The sequence below is a fragment of the Panthera onca genome, chromosome A2, assembly GCF_046562875.1.
Source record: "Panthera onca isolate mPanOnc1 chromosome A2, mPanOnc1 haplotype 2, whole genome shotgun sequence".
Taxonomy (NCBI): domain Eukaryota; kingdom Metazoa; phylum Chordata; class Mammalia; order Carnivora; family Felidae; genus Panthera; species Panthera onca.
In genome coordinates, this window is record NC_138340.1 from 93996667 (window position 1) to 94015117 (window position 18451).

Here is an 18451-nt window from a genome sequence, read left to right on the forward strand (position 1 = left end):
TTTTACAAGTTTTTGTTTCCTTTTCCTCAATGCTTTAAGGGAAAATGTTTTGAGAAATGTTTCTCAAATATATATAAATTGGAAAAGATACAGCCCATTTAAAGCCCTATAGAATAGCAATTGGAAAGGAATTGGAAAACATGGATTTATTATTCCAGAAGCATCAAGACCCTTCACCCATTTTAAGAGTGGTCCTAGGAGTTCACTGGACTATTTCAACGTTCCACAAGAAAGCACTGAATGAAGTTAGTGTGCCAGATTTGCCTCATCAATGGAGTTTTCTCATGGTCTGTGTTCCTGAAGATTGAGAGTTCTCAAATGGTTAAATAGGAGGGTCTTTCCTTATTCTTCAGAACATGAGGTTTCCAGAAGTGGTCCTGATAGGTAAGTCACCTTAAAATTTCTGAAGCCTGGGATGGGCTTTTAGTTTTTGGATTATAGCCTTCTGGGATGCTTCTCATATGCACTCTTCACTGAATCCCCACTCTGTGGTAGTTCCTTAGACGGAAGAGCCATACATTGCTCTGGAAATCGGAAGCTGCTACAGGTTGGGCATCCCCAGCTGAATACGCTAACACTACAATTCAGAGTCTGGCCCTCAGTTGGACAGGTTCAGTGAGGAAGACTGAGTGCTGGAGAATTCCTTAATGCAAACCAAATTCACAAGAGACTGATTTACCAACCATAAATGAGAAATACAGCTTACTGGCAACCACTATCCAAGACCTGTTTTACAAATACACCCTAAACAGATCTCCTATGAGAAAAGACAGATTCCAGCCCTGGGATGGGCAAAGTACAAGACAAGCCCAGCATATCTTTCTCTTCCAGAAAGTAGAAAATGCTCAAAGAATGATGGAGACTTGACAAATTATATAGGAGCTAGCTTGAAGAGGTTCCCACTGGCCAAACCTGACAATCTGAGCATCAAAATGAATAGTAATGGGTTCTGATCCATTGAATAAATCCAAATTTTGTGTGTCTGTGCTGATATAAATAGAAAGAAAGAAAAGCTGTTTATTATAGTAAAATACCAAGAAGTAAATATAGAGAAGAAGATGGAGTTAGGAAAATATTAATAGAACTAAAGTTAGTTTGTGAGAGTTTGATGAAAACCAACATATTTACTTAGTCTCAAAATACTCAATAAGTCTACAAATGACTTATTATTTTCAAAGGGGAGAATACTAACTTTATAGTGGATAAAATTGCCAGACACAGCCTTAACTGAGCGATCACATATATTATCAATAATAAGACCAACACCTCCTGATATGCTGCAATAAGGCCACACCATTGCTTTTGTGGTGTTGCCATAAAAAATACATAGCTTGTGACTAATCTTGAGGAAATTTGCAGCTTGTCAGTTCTGTTTTTGCTTTTTGTTTTCTTCTCCTGTTCCTGATCTCCCACTTCTTCCATTTTATGAAAAAGGCATATGGGACACCTGGGTGGCCCAGTTGGTTAAGCGTTTGGCTCTTAATTTTGGCTCAGGTCAAGATCTCATGGTTTGTGAGTTTGAGCCCTCTGTCTGGCTCTGTGCTGCAGCTCGGAGCCTGCTTGGGATTCTCTCCCTCCTCTCTGCCCTTCCTCAGTTCTCTCACTCTCTCTCTAAATAAATGAATAAAATAAACATTTAAAAATATATTGGGGCACCTGGGTGGCTCAGTCAGTTAAGCGTCTGACTTCAGCTCAGGTCATGATCTCACAGTTTGTGAGTTTGAGCCCTGCATCAGGCTCTCTACTGACAGCTTGGAGCCTGGAGCCTGCTTTGGATTCTGTGTCTCCCTCTCTCTGCCCCTCCCCCCTTCACGCTCTGTCTCTGTCTCTCAAAAATAAATAAACGTTAAAAAAAACACTTTAAAGATATAAATAAAAATTTAAAAGGCAATAAAGACTTACATTCTAAGTTGTCTCCAAAATATTGTGTGCAGTAACTCTTTTAGGAGGGATTTTGAAGAGCTTGTATCTGGTCTTCCATACTGAAAAACTAAAAAGGGAAGATCCCTTCCAGAAGAGATGTAAATCAAAGTCACAAAACCACAGGACCTGGTTCTTAATTAGCTGTCCCATTTCCATTCATTAGGAAAATATCTTCAGTCCAAAACATACTGACTTGTTAGTTTATAGGGCTCTCTCCCCTTGTTCTCCATCTCTGACATTTGGAGGAAGCTTTCTAGGAGAAGGTCACTCTCCCTGTACCTGCTGGGTGTCTCCCCACTCTCTACTTCAGAAAGGTTCTTCTAAACCTCTGCAGGATTGTAGAATTCAAGTAGAAAAAGCACAACTGTTGCCTGCCTGGTATTCATATCCAAATCCACTATTAATGAGGAATTTGGGTTTGTTTATTGTGTTTTGTTTGGAAATATACCAACTTTCCAGACTGTTGTATAAAACAAATTCTTAAGCAAATTTTGAGGAAGAACATGTGATGAGAAAAAGAAAATTTTCCTTATTTTTCATGAAAAACCCAGCGTGACTGGGTAGCGTTAGCAGGAATCTAGTAATCAGAATTTTGAGTGGTCCTTGTTCATTAAAATCCTCTAAAGAGGGGCGCCTGGGTGGCGCAGTCGGTTAAGCGTCCGACTTCAGCCAGGTCACGATCTCGCGGTCTGTGAGTTCGAGCCCTGCGTCAGGCTCTGGGCTGATGGCTCGGAGCCTGGAGCCTGTTTCCGATTCTGTGTCTCCCTCTCTCTCTGCCCCTCCCCTGTTCATGCTCTGTCTCTCTCTGTCCCAAAAATAAATAAAAAACGTTGAAAAAAAAATTTTTTTTAAATAAAAAAAAAAAAAATAAAATCCTCTAAAGAAAGAATATATATGCAGGTCTCCAGAGTTTTACTTTGTAGAAAAAGATAATAGCTGCTGCTCATTAAGGGAAAAGGCATTATTGATACCTCAACTGTGTTACACTTCTCTGTGTCTCCCTGTCTGTCTCTCTGCCCTTTACCCGCTCACCCTCTATCTCTTTAAAAATAAATAAACATTTAAAAAAAAAAACCCTCAAAAGTAACAGTGGATGCTGGAGCCAGGAGGTACTGGCAAATTGTGCATATATCTTCCCAACTCCCTGTCCCATGACATCATGTTGGTGGTTTGAAATTGGCCATGTTGGAAGTATGTATGCTCCAGAAATTGGCAAGTGCTAGAAGTTAGGACTTTTTCTTTTTTTCTTTCAACTTGTTGAGCTTCAGTGTAGTTGATGAGGAAATTTAGGAATGATAGTGCTGAAAACTGTAAAACTTCACCTGTGATAAAAAGACTCTGAAATAGACTCTTAACAGGTCTGTCTCCAGTATTGCTCTGTCTCCCTTTGCACCACCAATCCATCCTATACACAGGTAACAGAATAAACCTGATAGAATGCAAATATGACTTAGCCTTTTCCCTACTTAAAATAATTCAGGGGGCACCTGGGTGGCTTAATTGCCTAAGTGTCTGACTTTGCTCAGGTCATGATCTCACAGTTCATGAGTTCCAGCCCCGCATCCAGCTCTGCGCTGACAGTGCAGAGCCTGCTTGGGATTCTCTCTCTCTCTCCCTTCCTCTCTGTGCCCCTCCCTCACTTGCGCGCGCTCTCTCTCTCTCTCTCTCTCTCTCTCCCTCTTTCTCTCAGAATAAACTTAAAAAAATAATTCAGCAACTACCCTTCAGAACAGAATCTAAGCTCTTGCCTTAAATCTGAATAGAAGATCTTGTCAGTAATATAGGAGTACGTCAAAGAATATAGAGCCAGCCAAAGCAAACTCACTGGCATAGCACAGTGACAGAGGAGTTACTTAGAAGGGGATTTTTTTCCCCTGGACCCATTGCTTTCAGACTTTTAGTGATTATTGATACTAAAAATATCTCACAAATGTAATGTGTAACAAAGAATACAAATTCAATAATAAATAATAGGGAATACCTCTTCAGTCACATGCTTTTTGGTCACATGCTTTATTCAAGGAGTTTATATTTCCTGTGTGATAGAGTGCCATGAAGATAGCTGGCCTTTAAGATGGGCCCCCAATGATCCTTCTTTCCAAGCATGCATACCTTTTTGTGGTCCCATGCCACACTGAGCAGGGTTGATCTGTGTTTTCAATAACATTTTGCAAAAATGATAGTGTGTGACTTCTGAGGTTAAGGTCATAAAGGACACTGTAGCTTCTGGCTGTCCCTCTTAGATCACTTTCTCTGGAGGAAGATAGCTGCCATGTTGTGACATGGACAACCCTATGGTTAATACAGGAAGAATTGAGGCCCCCTACCAATAGTCAGTAGCAACTTGCCAGTCGTGTTGGAAGCAGATTTCCTCAACTGCAGTCAAGCCTTTAGATGACTGCATTCCTGGTCAATCAACATCTTGATTGCAACCTGACTGAGAGACACCAAGCCAGAATTATCCAGCTAAGCTGCCTCCAGCTTCCTGACCCACACAAACTGAAATAATGCCTCTTGTTGTAAGATGCTAAGTTTCAGGTTTGTTATGCAGCAATAGATGACGAATACAAAAAGCATAGAACAAATTCAGGGGACCAGTCTTGAAGAGTATCTGGGGTTTTTTTGCTCTGAAAGATATTGTGAGTTTCCTTTGCTCCATGTCAGAAAAAAATCTCTCATGACCCCAGATTCCCTTGAAAAGTGTTGAATATTGCTCAAGTGTGGAAAACAGCCTAATCTGAAGTGTGTATATTGGGAGTGGGTGGTGAGAAAGATTTGAGCTTAGAGTGGGAGCAGAGTTTTAATTTTGGTTAGATTGTAAGTGGCTACATTTGTTACCGGGGCGGGGGGACCTGAAGAACAGTCATACACAGAGTTTGAAATAGAAATTAAATACACGTACTGCCAAATTAATATGTATATAGTGGTTATGTTGTTTTATGGTTACCAGGAATGAATAAACCATACTTATAAAAAATACATAATTTGTTTTTATCTAACTATCTGATTACGTCCAGCCCTACAGGAAGAAAATAAAAGGGATAGTTTCCCATGTAGAAGAGGAAATAGCTGATTCTAAGACTCATTAGGCAGTTGAGTTGACAAGTAATCCCTCCCTCTAGTAAAAACAAATAGCAAGAGAAAAAGCCTGTGGCAGCAGTTGTGAGATAAGGGTGCAGAGAGGGAAACTGAATTATAAAGACATTTCATGACAGTGAATTTAACTTGATTGCTCTCTTAACACTTGCCCTGAAAAGGGGCCAGACAAGGAGGCTTGGGACCTTATGCTATCAGCCTAAGGACACTGAGCTCCTTGGTTGGGGAATAAAAGAGATTCATAGGAGAAAATGTAACCTGAGTGGAGGGATGGCTCAGCAATGGAAAACATCAAAAGCTAACTTTTCTTACTCTTTTTAGGTTGCTTCTGTTCCCACCCAGCTTGTATACCTTGTTAGGCACTAAAGTGGAGAAAGCCATAAATGTAAAAGTGGAATGGAGGAAACTGATAAATTTTCCCAGGTAGAACCACAATGCCCATGAATTCAGCTAGCTTTGACAGAGAACAGAGCAAGAATTAAGGGAGTCCTAAGACCTTGTGGCAGAATTACCTGTATGTAGTTCAGCTCAAGTCAAGTGAAATGCTGTGTCCTTAGAAGTGATACTGTGAAATAATGATGAACAAAAATTCACTTTGTTCAGAGAACAAAAGTGTATGAGTGTTAAGGAAGCAAAGGAATCAAACTTTTAAGATTCTCCAAAGAGAAAACCACTGGCAAATAAAAAAATCATCTCACTCTTCTGTTTTACTTAAAACCCCTGCTGTTGTCAGTGGCATAGCAAGCAACTGGCAGCCTTTCTGTGTTTACGTATTTGTTTTTGTTTCTACAGATGCCTCTGAAATTTTTGTTAGGAGCAAAGTCACTAAGGCTGCCAAGAGAAATTAGTAATGCTTGCATGGTAGCCTAGACATGAATCATACCAACAAGGACAAATAGGAGCACCCCCTTCCCAAATTTTCACTAGATCTGTGCTTTTGGAATGCATTGTGACATAGGGGCAGGATGGGCTTCATAGGTAGGAGACCTGTGCAGCAACAAGGCCATTTGTTTAGAAGGGCCCTCTCTTTGGTGGAATATTCTGTGGTTACTGCCTTGAAATTCTTAATTTTTGAACAAGGGGCCCTGCTTTATTTTGTGCTGGGCCCCACAGATTATCTAGCCAATCCTCCATGAAGTCACTCTGGGAAAACCAATACACCAGTTTGAAGGCAGGCAGATTCGGGATTCTATCCAAACTGTCTCTTACTTGTATGCAGTGGGAAAATTACCCTCGGAACCTCAGATTTCCATCTACAACAAAGACAAAGCCATGTACCCCCTAGGGTTATTATTATGAGGCTTAGACATCATTGTGAAAGAATGCAGATAAAGCACCAAGTACAGTATGCCTGGCCTTACAATGATTATTATTCATAAAAGCCAAGTCTAGATCAAATCCTAATTGATGTCAGTGCTGGTCATAAAAGTACGTATCTTTATAAAAACAGGATTCTATTTTTCTTTACATTTTACTGATGGTTATGGATTTACATTGGCGCTGCTGTCACTTTTGCTAGGATCCTCATGCCTTCTTATTTCTTTAGTTGGAGCCTTTAGTAGAGAAATTAACAGTCTTCTTAAGTATTAGCTACTTCACGTAGTTATGTTTTTCATGATTCCACTACAGAAACAAGGAATTCAGTGAGTGTCCCCAATTCCCCCAGAAGATGTTGGACTTCGGCTCAGGTCATGATCTCACAGTTCATGAGTTCAAGCCCTGTGTTGGGCTCTGTGCTGACAGCTCAGAGCCTGGAGCCTGCTTCATATTCTGTGTTTCCCTCTCTCTCTGCCTCTCCAACTTGTGCTCTCTCTCTCTCTCAAAAATAAGCATTAAAATTTTTTTAAAAATTTAAGAAAAAAACAGTAAACACACACACACACACACACACACACACACACACACATATTATGGTGTCCTTTCTGGTAAAAAAAATTTTTTTAAGTGTGTGTGTGTATATATATGTACATATATATACATATATATAGAATATATATGGATATATACATATATAGGATATATTTGGAGATATATATATATATATGGATATATATATAGGATACACACACACACACATATATATATTATATATATATATATATATATATATATATATATATATATATATATATATATATATATTATGGTGTCCTTTCTGGTAGCCTGGGACAAAGGATTTTGCTACTGTCTCCACTATCAAAGCAGCAAGCAGCAGGCCTGTTCTCTGGTTGGAGGGAATATAAATTTGAATTTAGTAACCATATGAGGTGACTAAACAAATTGCCTCATCTTTTAAGCCAGCCCCCAAATAGCTGCAATCAGGGAAGTGCATTTACTTCTTCTTTCCTTTGGAAGAAAGAGTGATACTGGAGCACCAATTTACCGAACCCAAATCAAACCTTAAGTTCTACCTTGACCAGCTCAAGTTGTCCTTACTGTGGGGAGAGGACTAGGAACCAAGACAGGTTCTGACATTACACAAGATCGAGATAATATACCTCAAACCAACACATAAGAGATTGTGTCTACAGTAAATTCTCATTATTCATGGTAGTTGAATTCTTTTTTTTTAAAGGGAATTATAAAGTCTTGGGGGTGGAGAAGGAGCAGGTTGAAATGTTTTTTAATATATTTTTTAAAGTTCACTTGTTTTGAGAGAGAGAATACGAGCAGGGGAGGGACAAAGGGAGAGAGGGAGAGAAAATCCAGAGCCTGATGCAGGGCTCAAACTCACTAACTGTGAGATCATGACCTGAGCCAAAATTAGACACTTAACCGACTGAGCTACCCAGGAATTCAATGGTAGTTATTTTCTTTCAAGTCACTGTGAACAATGAATTAGTGAATAATGACCCATTACTCCTGGGAAAAATACAGACTTAGGTTCCTGGAAAGCTCTGGCCATAATATTTTCATCAGTCAATGTCTCTATAACTTTGTTTTATGTGTATTTCTGTTTAAAAACACCTTACTTAATATATCACTGATTCATTAATATTGAACTCATGGCCAACAGCACTGTAGCTCACACTTGAGCAAAGCTTATCTAACACACATTTTCTCCATAAAGCACATAACAGTTCTCTTGCACTTAGGAAAACTAGAAAGCACTTTATCACTATGCTTGAGGGGACTTTTAAATGGTAAAATCCCTAATGAAAAACAAAAACAAAAATGTGACAAACATGGCACTAAAAAGATTGCAAAAAAGACACTTCTTTATAATATGAGAGCTGTAACAGGAAGGCAGTGTTGCCCTTTTTGACCTCAGCTGGGAACATGCAAGTTGGGCCATTTGAATTTTTTACTCTCTATTTGTTTTCCAGGAATGACCATGAAAGCCCATGATTATTGATTTGGGGGTTACAAATAAATTTTAGTGAGTAGGCAAATTTACAAATATGGAATTGACCAATGATGAGAATCAATTGTATATGGAAATTGAGAGGGAGTGATTTCAATACCTTGGTGGACTTGAGAGAAAAAAAAATGCAGTAAGTTGGTTAAGAGATATACATAGATATGAGATCCAGCCATCTCTCTCTTTTCCTTTTCCAGTAAGATGCAGCAGAAGTCAGAAGAACTGAGATCTCTACAATTCTACATCTTTTTCTTACCAGATGCACAACTTTGGGTAGGCATCTGGAACTCCATATTCTTATTTCTCAGTTTCCAAATCTGTGTGTTGAGACCAATAACATTTGTCTTATTTCAAAGGGTAGTTGAGAGGGTCCAGTGGATATTTCTTTAAGTTCTGGCTTACTGTTACCATAAGCCATAAAGTATCATATTGTGTATCAGAATCTTCCTTTGTAGATGGAAGATGTAGATGGCTGTCTTCCCAAAGAAAACAAGAGCTAAGTCTATGCTAATGTTTGGATTTGAATAATAAGTATCCAATGGATTTTTCATTCAAAAATGCATTATGAATCCAAGGAAACACAATATAACCGTAAGTGTGTTGTTGTTAATCTATCCTTCCTAGGTAAGATAAAGTAATTGAGCCAATGGTTTTGAGACCTACCTCTACTTCTAGGATTTTAGAGGCAAATATGGGAATGAGAATACTTGTAATGTAGCAGTGTTGGGATGGGGGCAGTGAAAAGTTGACTCTGCTCTGATGTACAGGAGTTGGGGTGGGTGATGGAGACTCTCCAAAGACCCAACCCTTGGTGATGGTTGCACATTAGGAATATATTCAGTACCACTGAACCAGATGCAGTACCACTGAACCACTTAAAAATGGTGAAGGTGAGGGGTGCCTGGGTGGCTCAGTCGGTTGGGCATCCGACTTTGGCTCAGGTCATGATCTTGTGGTCCGTGAGTTCGAGCCCCACATCAGGCTCTGTGCTGACAGCTCAGAGCGTGGAGCCTGTTTCAGATTCTGTGTCTCCCTCTCTCTCTGACCCTCCCCCGTTCATGCTCTGTCTCTCTCTGTCTCAAAAATAAACGTTAAAAAAAAATTAAAAAAAAATGGTGAAGGTGGTAAATTTTATATTATATATAAAATAAATATAAATATATAATATATTCATATAAATATATAAATATATTTAATATATTTTAAATTTATATAATATTTATATAAATAAATATATAATATAATATATAAATATAATACATTTATAAATATATATTTATATAAATAATTCTATTATATATTTATATTTATAATATATTTATGATATATATATATATATATATATATATTAATTAAACAATAGAAAAAAAAAAGAAAAACCAGTGGTGGGCTAGACTTGGCTGAGCTGGAATTTACTGACCCCTGCCCTAGTAGATCATCATGGGTGCGTTCTACTTAGAGGACTCCTGGTCTATAAGAGAGAAGGGTCTGTATTTGCACAGCTCTCCAATAATGTGACACAGAAGAAAAATTTTAAAAAGAAAAGGACCCAGCCCTTAGCCAGTTTAGAACTATTGCACTGTTTTCCAGTAACATTAGGGAAAAGATGCAGTCCTAATGAGGCAGGACATATGGAACATGCCATGGTTCATGAAGAGGCATTCCTGTTTCATCAGCTGTAAGCCCCATCCATCTGAAGGAGATGTGTGCCAGAGCTGTGAGTGGGTTCTACCCTGACGCCAGGGGAAGGGGGATGGGGGACAGGGCACTAATGTCATTTCTAGCTTCAAAAAATTTGTCCACAAACTCAATAGGTAAATTTGGTTTCTTCTTTCTGAAGTGCCTAAGGTTAAAGATATTTGATTTAGTTGAACTTATAGATAGGCTAGAGAAAGTTGATAAATAGGGTGTTAATATTTTTTACATGAATGCAAAAAAAGTAATTCTTCAGGAGAAAATAAAATAAGGTATATAAACCTGCTTTGAAAATTGTGGAATGTACCACGAACAGAAGGTATTAGGAATTTGCTGGTATCTATAGCTAAATATGCTTACAAATATCATTTTGTTAACATAACGCCTTTCAAATGAAAGATTGTTAAAAAGCTGCATATTCAGGTTTGGTATGCCACATTTTGGTCTGCCAAGGTAAGACCTTCTCAGCCCTTTTCATTATTATGATTTTATTTTATACTTGATATAAACCTAAATTAATGAGCAGCTATTTCTAAAAGTTATCACCTGACACTGTTGATTGTTTTCCTGTTCAACTTGGCTCTCCTGTTTCTTTCTTTGATGAAGAAATTTTTAAGACCAAACATTTATTTAGCCCTGTGTCTCCATGCAATTTTTATATGTGGAACTCCTTAATCAGAAACTAAATATAGGTTTGGTTTTAATATTTGCCTTAGCAATTAGTTTATGAGTACATAAACAAATCAGTGACATCTGTTTCCTAATATATTTGTGCTTATTTATTTTAGATCAACATAAAATATGCAACTTCATAGAAGAACAGTAGGAAATCCCTGTGACAGTATGGGTTTTGATAAGCTGAATGTTGTTTAAGGTCTTAGGTTTCCTGAGCTATTCATACTTCTCAGTAGTAAGATCACACTGAATTGTGTCATAGTGAGTTAAAGGACAATACAGGAGACACACAAAGCCCAGACTAAGAGCCACCTCTTCCTAGTGTGTTGTCATCCCACCTCATCTCTTCCTGAGCCAACCTAGTGGATTTTTAATCAGCAGTAAGTCCTCGAGGGGTCACTCCATCCAGAGGTATTTTACAGTTAATATGCCACTGCTAAATATTGGAAACTCTTAAATTCCTCAAAATTAATCAGCAACAGTGGAGTTTTAGGTATTATTCATGTAAGAGGTAAGATTATTTGAAGTGTGAATTTCTCCTGGAAACTCCCAAATCAGACCATGTGAGCCTACCCAGTTATAGTGCATTTTAAGCTAAAGCCTTGTCAAAGCATATGAATACTTGAGACTTTATGAGAAGAATATTTTTAAAAGATAACTTGAAGATCACTTTGTGAAATACTCTATTTTGCAAAGTACCTAGTGATATACAAAACAGTTCTTGTTTTAGAGTTGCAATTATTTTTAATTTAATTTAATTTAATTTTTTAAAGTTTATTTTGAGAGAGAGAGAGAGCACATGAGCAGGGGTGGGACAGAGAGAGAGGGGGAGAGAGAGAATCCCAAGCAGGCTTTGCACTGTCAGCATGCAGCCTGACATGGGGCCTGATCTCACAAACCGTGAGATCCTACCCTGAGCCTAAATCAAGGGTCAGTCGCTTAACCAACTAGGCCACCCAGGTGCCAATTCCTTTAAGGTGAAGGAGCATATATGGAAAGTTTATTCCATATTTTCCCATATTTTTCAAGCACCAATTCTTTTAAAGTGAAAGAACATATATGGAAAGTTTATTCCAACCTTCAAATTCTATTTACCTAGCTATAGCTAAATTTTTGTGTAACAATTGTGACATCTAGTGGTTAAACTAAGTAATTCCAGTGAATGGTTTCATACGTTATTTTCCTTAAATTCATTTAATATGGGAACTTGCCATTCATACAATACTGTAACAAATATCTTCATGTATTTAATTACAAGGGACAAAGACCAAGTAGTGAAATTACTGAGTGAAAAGATGTCTGTATTTAGAATGTTGATATTGCCAATTGACCATTCAAAGAAGGTTGCACCAATTTACACTTCCACTCTGAGAATGGTTTTTCACATCATCCCAACAATGAGTATTATCAAATGTGTTCATTTTTGTTTTAACCTTCTGTATAAAAGGTTCAGTTCATTCTCTTAAGGCTTCTTTTTCTTTTTCTTTTATTTTTTATTTTGTTTGGCCACTTGTATTTCTTTATCAATGACATGCCAACCCACATCTTTATCCCATTTTTAGAAATTTACTGATCTTTGACCATGGGGTGTGTGTGTGTGTGTGTGTGTGTGTGTGTGTATAAAAGGTTCTGCATATTGAGGAAATTAGTCCCTTATTTGTCATTTGCATTGAAAACATTTTTCCCAGTTTGTCATTTATTGTTTATACTTTGTGATTGTCTTTTTTTTAAAATTTATTTATTTTGAGAGAGAGAGAGAGTGTGTGAACACAAGAGGGAGAGGTGCAGAGAGAGAGTGTGACAGAGAGGATCCCAAGCAGACTCCATGTTGTCATTGTACAACCCGACGTGGGGCTCTATCCCATAAACCACCAGCTCATGACGTGAGCTGAGATTGAGTCCAACACATAACCGACTGAGCCACCCAGGTGCCTTATGATTGTTTTTTACTTTGCAAAGTTTTAAATTTTTATGGAGTAAGATTTTCCCTTTATAATTTTAGTTTTATGTCATACTTGAAATGGGATATTGGTAAGATAAGCAGAATTTTACTTTTTTCTCAATACAGTTCTCTACTATTTTAATATACTACTATGAACAGGTATTATAACAATTATTTTAAAGGAATATATAATACCCTGGGAAGATATTTAGGATCTATAGTTAGCTGAAAAAACAAGTTGTAAAATAATAAGTAAAATGTGATCCCTGTTTAGAAAATAAAAGAAAAATATGCAAATAAAAATGACTGGATGGATATGCACCTAAATATTAATGATCTTGGAGTTGAGGAATTTAGGTAACTTTTATTGTTTTCTTTTGTATTAATTTCTATTTTTAATCACTGTACAGTGCACATATATTTATGATTATAAAAAGTAAAAAAATATGTCATCATTGATTACCTCTTCTATATAGATCTCTGTAAGTTATCTTAAGTATGATTTCATATAGCTTATGTTTTATTCACCTAAAGATCTAGCACTGCCTTTCTGTCTATTCTCTACTCCATTGACCGATTTCATTCTTAAAAGTTTGATTCATCAGACATTTCTTATAAAATAAGATGATATACTTCATTAACACCTTTAAAACGAGAAATTTCTGGTTCATGGAGCCAGAAGATAATTGGTACAAAAATATCTGACATGAAAGTTATTTCTCTCACCAAATTTCAGTCATGCAAAACCTCTTAATCCTTGGATTTCTCCTCCATATTTGACTGATTTCATCTATTTTATGTGGAATAAGTAGCAAATACTTCTGTTGTTCTTTGAATTACTTAAAAATTGTTTATATCTTTATACTCACCCTGTTCCCAAAAGGATTTAAAGTGGTTAGTAAAAACTCAGGTTTAAAGATAAATAAAATAGCCAGTAACATAGAATGTAAAATAAACAAGCAAAGAAATCAAAACAAAGAAAGTAAGAGATAAAGAGTGATAAAATGAAATCTATCCCTTAAGGACCAGCGCTGTTCTTGAGGGTGATACTAACTCTTGCAAGCAGCTTCCTCACACCACAAGAAAGAAACCAGAGTTGGAAAGGGCCACATTGTCCTGAGATTGAGTCCAGAGGGAAATTACTCAGGTGCAGGAGATTTATCTGTGACGGTAGCAGATACTGAGGCTTTCTGTGGGGTCAGGAACAAAGCTAAGCTTTTTAAGTCATGGTTTTATTTCATCTTCACCATAACCCCACTGCTAGTGTGGAACATGTATTCCTGCCTCCCATGTTTCCACGTGACTCCCTGGGAGGGAAACATTTGGGAGTAATTCTTTGGGCTTCTCAAATCTGCCCCCTCAGTAACTTCTTCCTCCTCTGGACAAGTTTGGGAGAGTTGGTGAGTTTGAGAGAAGGGAAGGCAGCTGCAGCTGCTTCCTCAGGAAGGCTTGTTCTCCAGGCCAGGAAGGTGGCGTTCTCTGCCCCTCTGCACACTAAGCTTGCTCTGGAGAGCCCTTGTACTTCTGGGGTTCTGATGTATTCCTCAGTTCAGCTTTGTCAGTAATAAACCTGACACTGTCCACAATCTCTTATCTGAAGTTCCTGGGAGCAGGTGGGTGGGTTTCAAACTTTAGAAATTTTCAGATTTTAGAAAGATTATATGATTCAATGATAGTTTCTGGGACAGTTGTCCAGTATTAAACACTATTATTTCTGCACTAAAAGGTATGAATAGTCACACTGAGTGGGATAAATTAAGACCATATCACATCACATCAGATTTTACTGTCAAATGAGTTCAGATGATATTGGATTTTTCTGCTAAATGAGTTACAAAAATACTTTTGGATTTTAGGACTTTTTGGATTTTGAATTGTAAATAATAGATTGCTTGACTGTGTTTTGATCTCCAACTGTGACTTTTGTGTCTACTTTCTCTGTTGGTTCTTGGCCTGGAGAGTGGAGGAAAGCAGAGGTAGGTATACCAAGAAGCTAATAAAGCTTAAGCTTCAGGATTCCTTTTATGACCTTATAACTTATTTCATATATATAATGTTAAATTCTTAGGGTACCTGAGTGGCTCATTCAGTTGAGCATCCGACTTTGGCTTAGGTCATGATCTTGAGGTTTGTGGGTTTGAGCCACATGTCTGGCTCTGGGCTGACAGCTCAGGGTCTGGAGCCTGGTTCGGATTCTGTGTCTCCCTCTCTCTCTGCCCCTCCCCTGCTCTCACTCTGTCTCTGTCTCTCCATCTCAAAAATAAATAAACATTAAAAAATTTTTTAAAAATAATGTTAAGTTCTTGCTCTTAAAGAGTCTCTTCAAAAATATAAACTTCAAGCCTCACAAAACCTAGATCCACCTGAGGAGAGAGTTAGGATTGTCTTCCCTAAAACCCCAGTAGCCTAAAGGTAGGTACCATCATCATCCCCATTTTACTGAGGAAGAGACTGAAGCAGAAAGGTTAAATTATTTGGCATCCAATTGTAAGTGGCAAAGTCTGGTTTCAAACCCAGCGGAACTACTGAGTTATTGCTTTTAACCATTGCCTTTCTACATCTGCGGATAAAAATATGAAAATAGTTGACATTCTTTTTCCAATTAAAGTAAATTTCAGAGGTTAGCCTTTATCCCAACAAAAATAACTGAAGGCATCTTAATTTCTATCAAACATCTTAGTCTGATAAGAAAAGAATGAAATTCTTCAAATAAAGTTCTTTGGTAAGTTAAGAAAAGGCACTAAAATAACAAACACTTCCGTACATTTTCTTCCAAAGATAATCCTCAGGATTAAATCCTGTTTACAAATTATCAGTTTCTTGATAGTGAACCTTTAGTATTAGGAAGCTTCTACCCTTTTTCTCCAAAAAGTGATTGTATTTGCACTTCCCGACAACTTAACTATATTTGGCTTTCTGTGAAATTCGGTCTGGAAATCAGTGAAAACTATATACACAGAATCCTCCAACATTTTATAGCAGTAAGCAGTAATATATATATATATATATATATATATATATATATATATATATATATATATATATATATATAAAACCTCATTCTCTATACATAACAAGCTAGTGAGAAAGGGAAATGGAATACTCACAGTTTACAAATGAAGAAACTGGAGACAGGAGAAAGAAAGTAACTTCTCCAAGGTCACCAAGTAATGAGTGGTTAAGATTGGCACCAAGAGGGGCACCTGGGTGGCTTGGTCGGTTAAGCATCCGACTTCGGCTCAGGTCATGATCTCACGGTCCGTGAGTTCGAGCCCCGCGTCGGGCTCTGTGCTGACAGCTCAGAGCCTGGAGCCTGCTTCCGATTCTGTGTCTCCCTCTCTCTCTGACCCTCCCCCATTCATGCTCTGTCTCTCTCTGTCTCAAAAATAAATAAACGTTAAAAAAAAAAATTAAAAAAAAAAAAAAAAAAAAAAAAAAAAAAAAAAAAGATTGGCACCAAGACTCAGGACGTTTCCCTCTCCTCTTTGTCCAGGACCAGCATTGCCACCTCTGTTTTATAAAAGCTTGAGGGAGAAGTTTTTCCATAAGGGGAAACGTAGATGGATGTTTATTTACGTTTCTGGTCACATAGGTCCCAAGTTATTTCATGCATAACAACTTTATCTGCTGGCTACATTGCTGGTAAAGTTTTTAGGAACAACAAATTCATGCACACATTTAGACTGATTCTTATTTCATTCTCAGATTCTCCACTTGGCATAAGGGAACAATAAGGAAAATTTTTGTTCCGTTCCTCACAGTTACAATAATATTTTAAAACATTTTGTTATGAAAGATAAAGTTATAGAGAATAATTATGATCTTTTTTTTTTTTTTTGGTTTTGTCAAATGTTTTATTGAGTGTAGACATCTGGAGTACTGTAAAACATGAATTATCTGTAGATTCAAAAAGGAGCAAGCCACATTGTCCTCACTGTCAAATGTGTCAGGCTTGGCATCCGTGATGGGGATTAATGAAGTATCATGAGAGTAATATGGTTCCTGAAAAGCCTCTACAATTTGGACTAGGGTCTTATTCACGTGAAAAGCAAATTTGTTCACATTTAGTGAACTTGCATTTCATTGGAGGTACACAGTGTTTTAATTTTAAAACAAAAATAATTCTGTTTTTAGAAGATTCCCATCCCCCAACTGTATTTGTCCCTCAGTTTTCAGAAATTTTAATTAAAAGAAATCCTATCCCTTTTTGGAAGTTGTACATTTATCTGAACAATAAAATTTATTTCTTCTTAGGTTGCTGAGGTATATTAAGTTTGAAGAAGATAATATCTCCATCTTTGACAATGTAATTTCTGCCTTGTTGTCTGTACTTTCCAGCAGCCTTGACCGCATTTTCAGAACCTTCCTCTTTAAAATCTTCGTATTTCATTATTTCAGCCATAATGAATCCTTTTTCAAAATCTGTGTGAATCTTTCCTGCAGCTTGAGGAGCCTTCATCCCTTTCCTGATGGTCCATGCACGTACTTCATCTGGCCCTGCAGTGAAAAAGTATTCTAGTTGGAGTGCTGCAAACCCAGCCTTAATGATCTTTGGCAAAGCGCTTGGTATCATGTTCGCTTCCAGATACTTCTGTCTCTCCTCATCACTCAATTCTTGCAACTTGAGTTTCAAGGCCCCACTAAAAGGAATGACCAAGGCATCTGGGTCATACTTGTTCACCCACTCTTTAATTTTATCAACCATTTGTTTTTCTTTCTAATGTAGTCTTTTTCAGAAAGATTAACCAAGTAAACCATTGGTTTTGAAGTCAGAAATAAGTGTTTATTCAACACTTCAATCTCTTTGTCACTCCAATCATGATAGAAGAGAACAGGTTTCTTTTGATCTATAACCCAGGATTTGACTTTGCCCATTATATCATATTCAGGTTTTAATTTTTTATCTCCTCCTCTCACAGCCACTTTTCCTACTTTATCTATAATGGGCCCAATCATTTCCTCATCTTTAAGCTGAAGCTCTTCGTGTATTATTTCTATATCTCGAATAGGATCTACACTTCCTTCAACATGCCTGATATCATCATCTTCAAAAGCACGTGTTAGATGAAAGATTCCATCACAGGCACTGATATGAGATAAAAAGGCATTTCCCAGGCCTTGCCCATTGTGAGCTCCTTTCACAAGCCCAGCAATATCCACTACATTTAGAAAGGCAAGAATTTTGCTTGCTGGTTTGTGGTACTGGCAAAGAAAGTCAAACCTTTCATCTGGCACAGGTACTCTGCTCTCATTAGGATCAATAGTGCAGAATAGGAAGTTTTCTGCTGAAGCCTGACTATTGGTTAATACATTGAAGAAGGTAGATTTCCCAGCATTTGGCAATCCAACAATACCAATTTTCAAGGAGGTTCCAAATCTTCCAATGATTGGGGGCGGTTTAATTCCATCACCTCCCTTTTTGGGGCACATCGTGCTCGGTGTGGGCGATGACACGGGGTCCCAGCGGCAGGGTAGACGGAGTTGAGAGGAGGGGAGGAAGGAGGAGAAAGCACAGGCCCAGCCCTTCCGCTGACCAGCATGCACGCTAGTGGCGGTGGTGGCCAATGATGATCTTTTAGAGAGGATAATAATAATCCACCTACAACATACCTTACCATTTTGCCATGTTTGCTTCAGATATTTTCTTAAGCAGTAAAATCCCTGTGTTTCCCCAGTCCCATTCTTTTCTTGCATTACCCAGAGGTAAAACCAGAAAACTACATTTTGTATATTAATCCATAAATATTTATATAGTACTT

At 37.6% G+C, this 18451-nt stretch overlaps 1 pseudogene; it reads right to left on the reverse strand.

Annotated features, from left to right (window-relative positions):
* Nucleotides 1-16932: 16932 nt before the first annotated feature.
* LOC132679874 (obg-like ATPase 1 pseudogene) lies at nt 16933-18163 on the reverse strand (annotated as a pseudogene).
* Between the last annotated feature and the right edge of the window lie 288 nt (nt 18164-18451).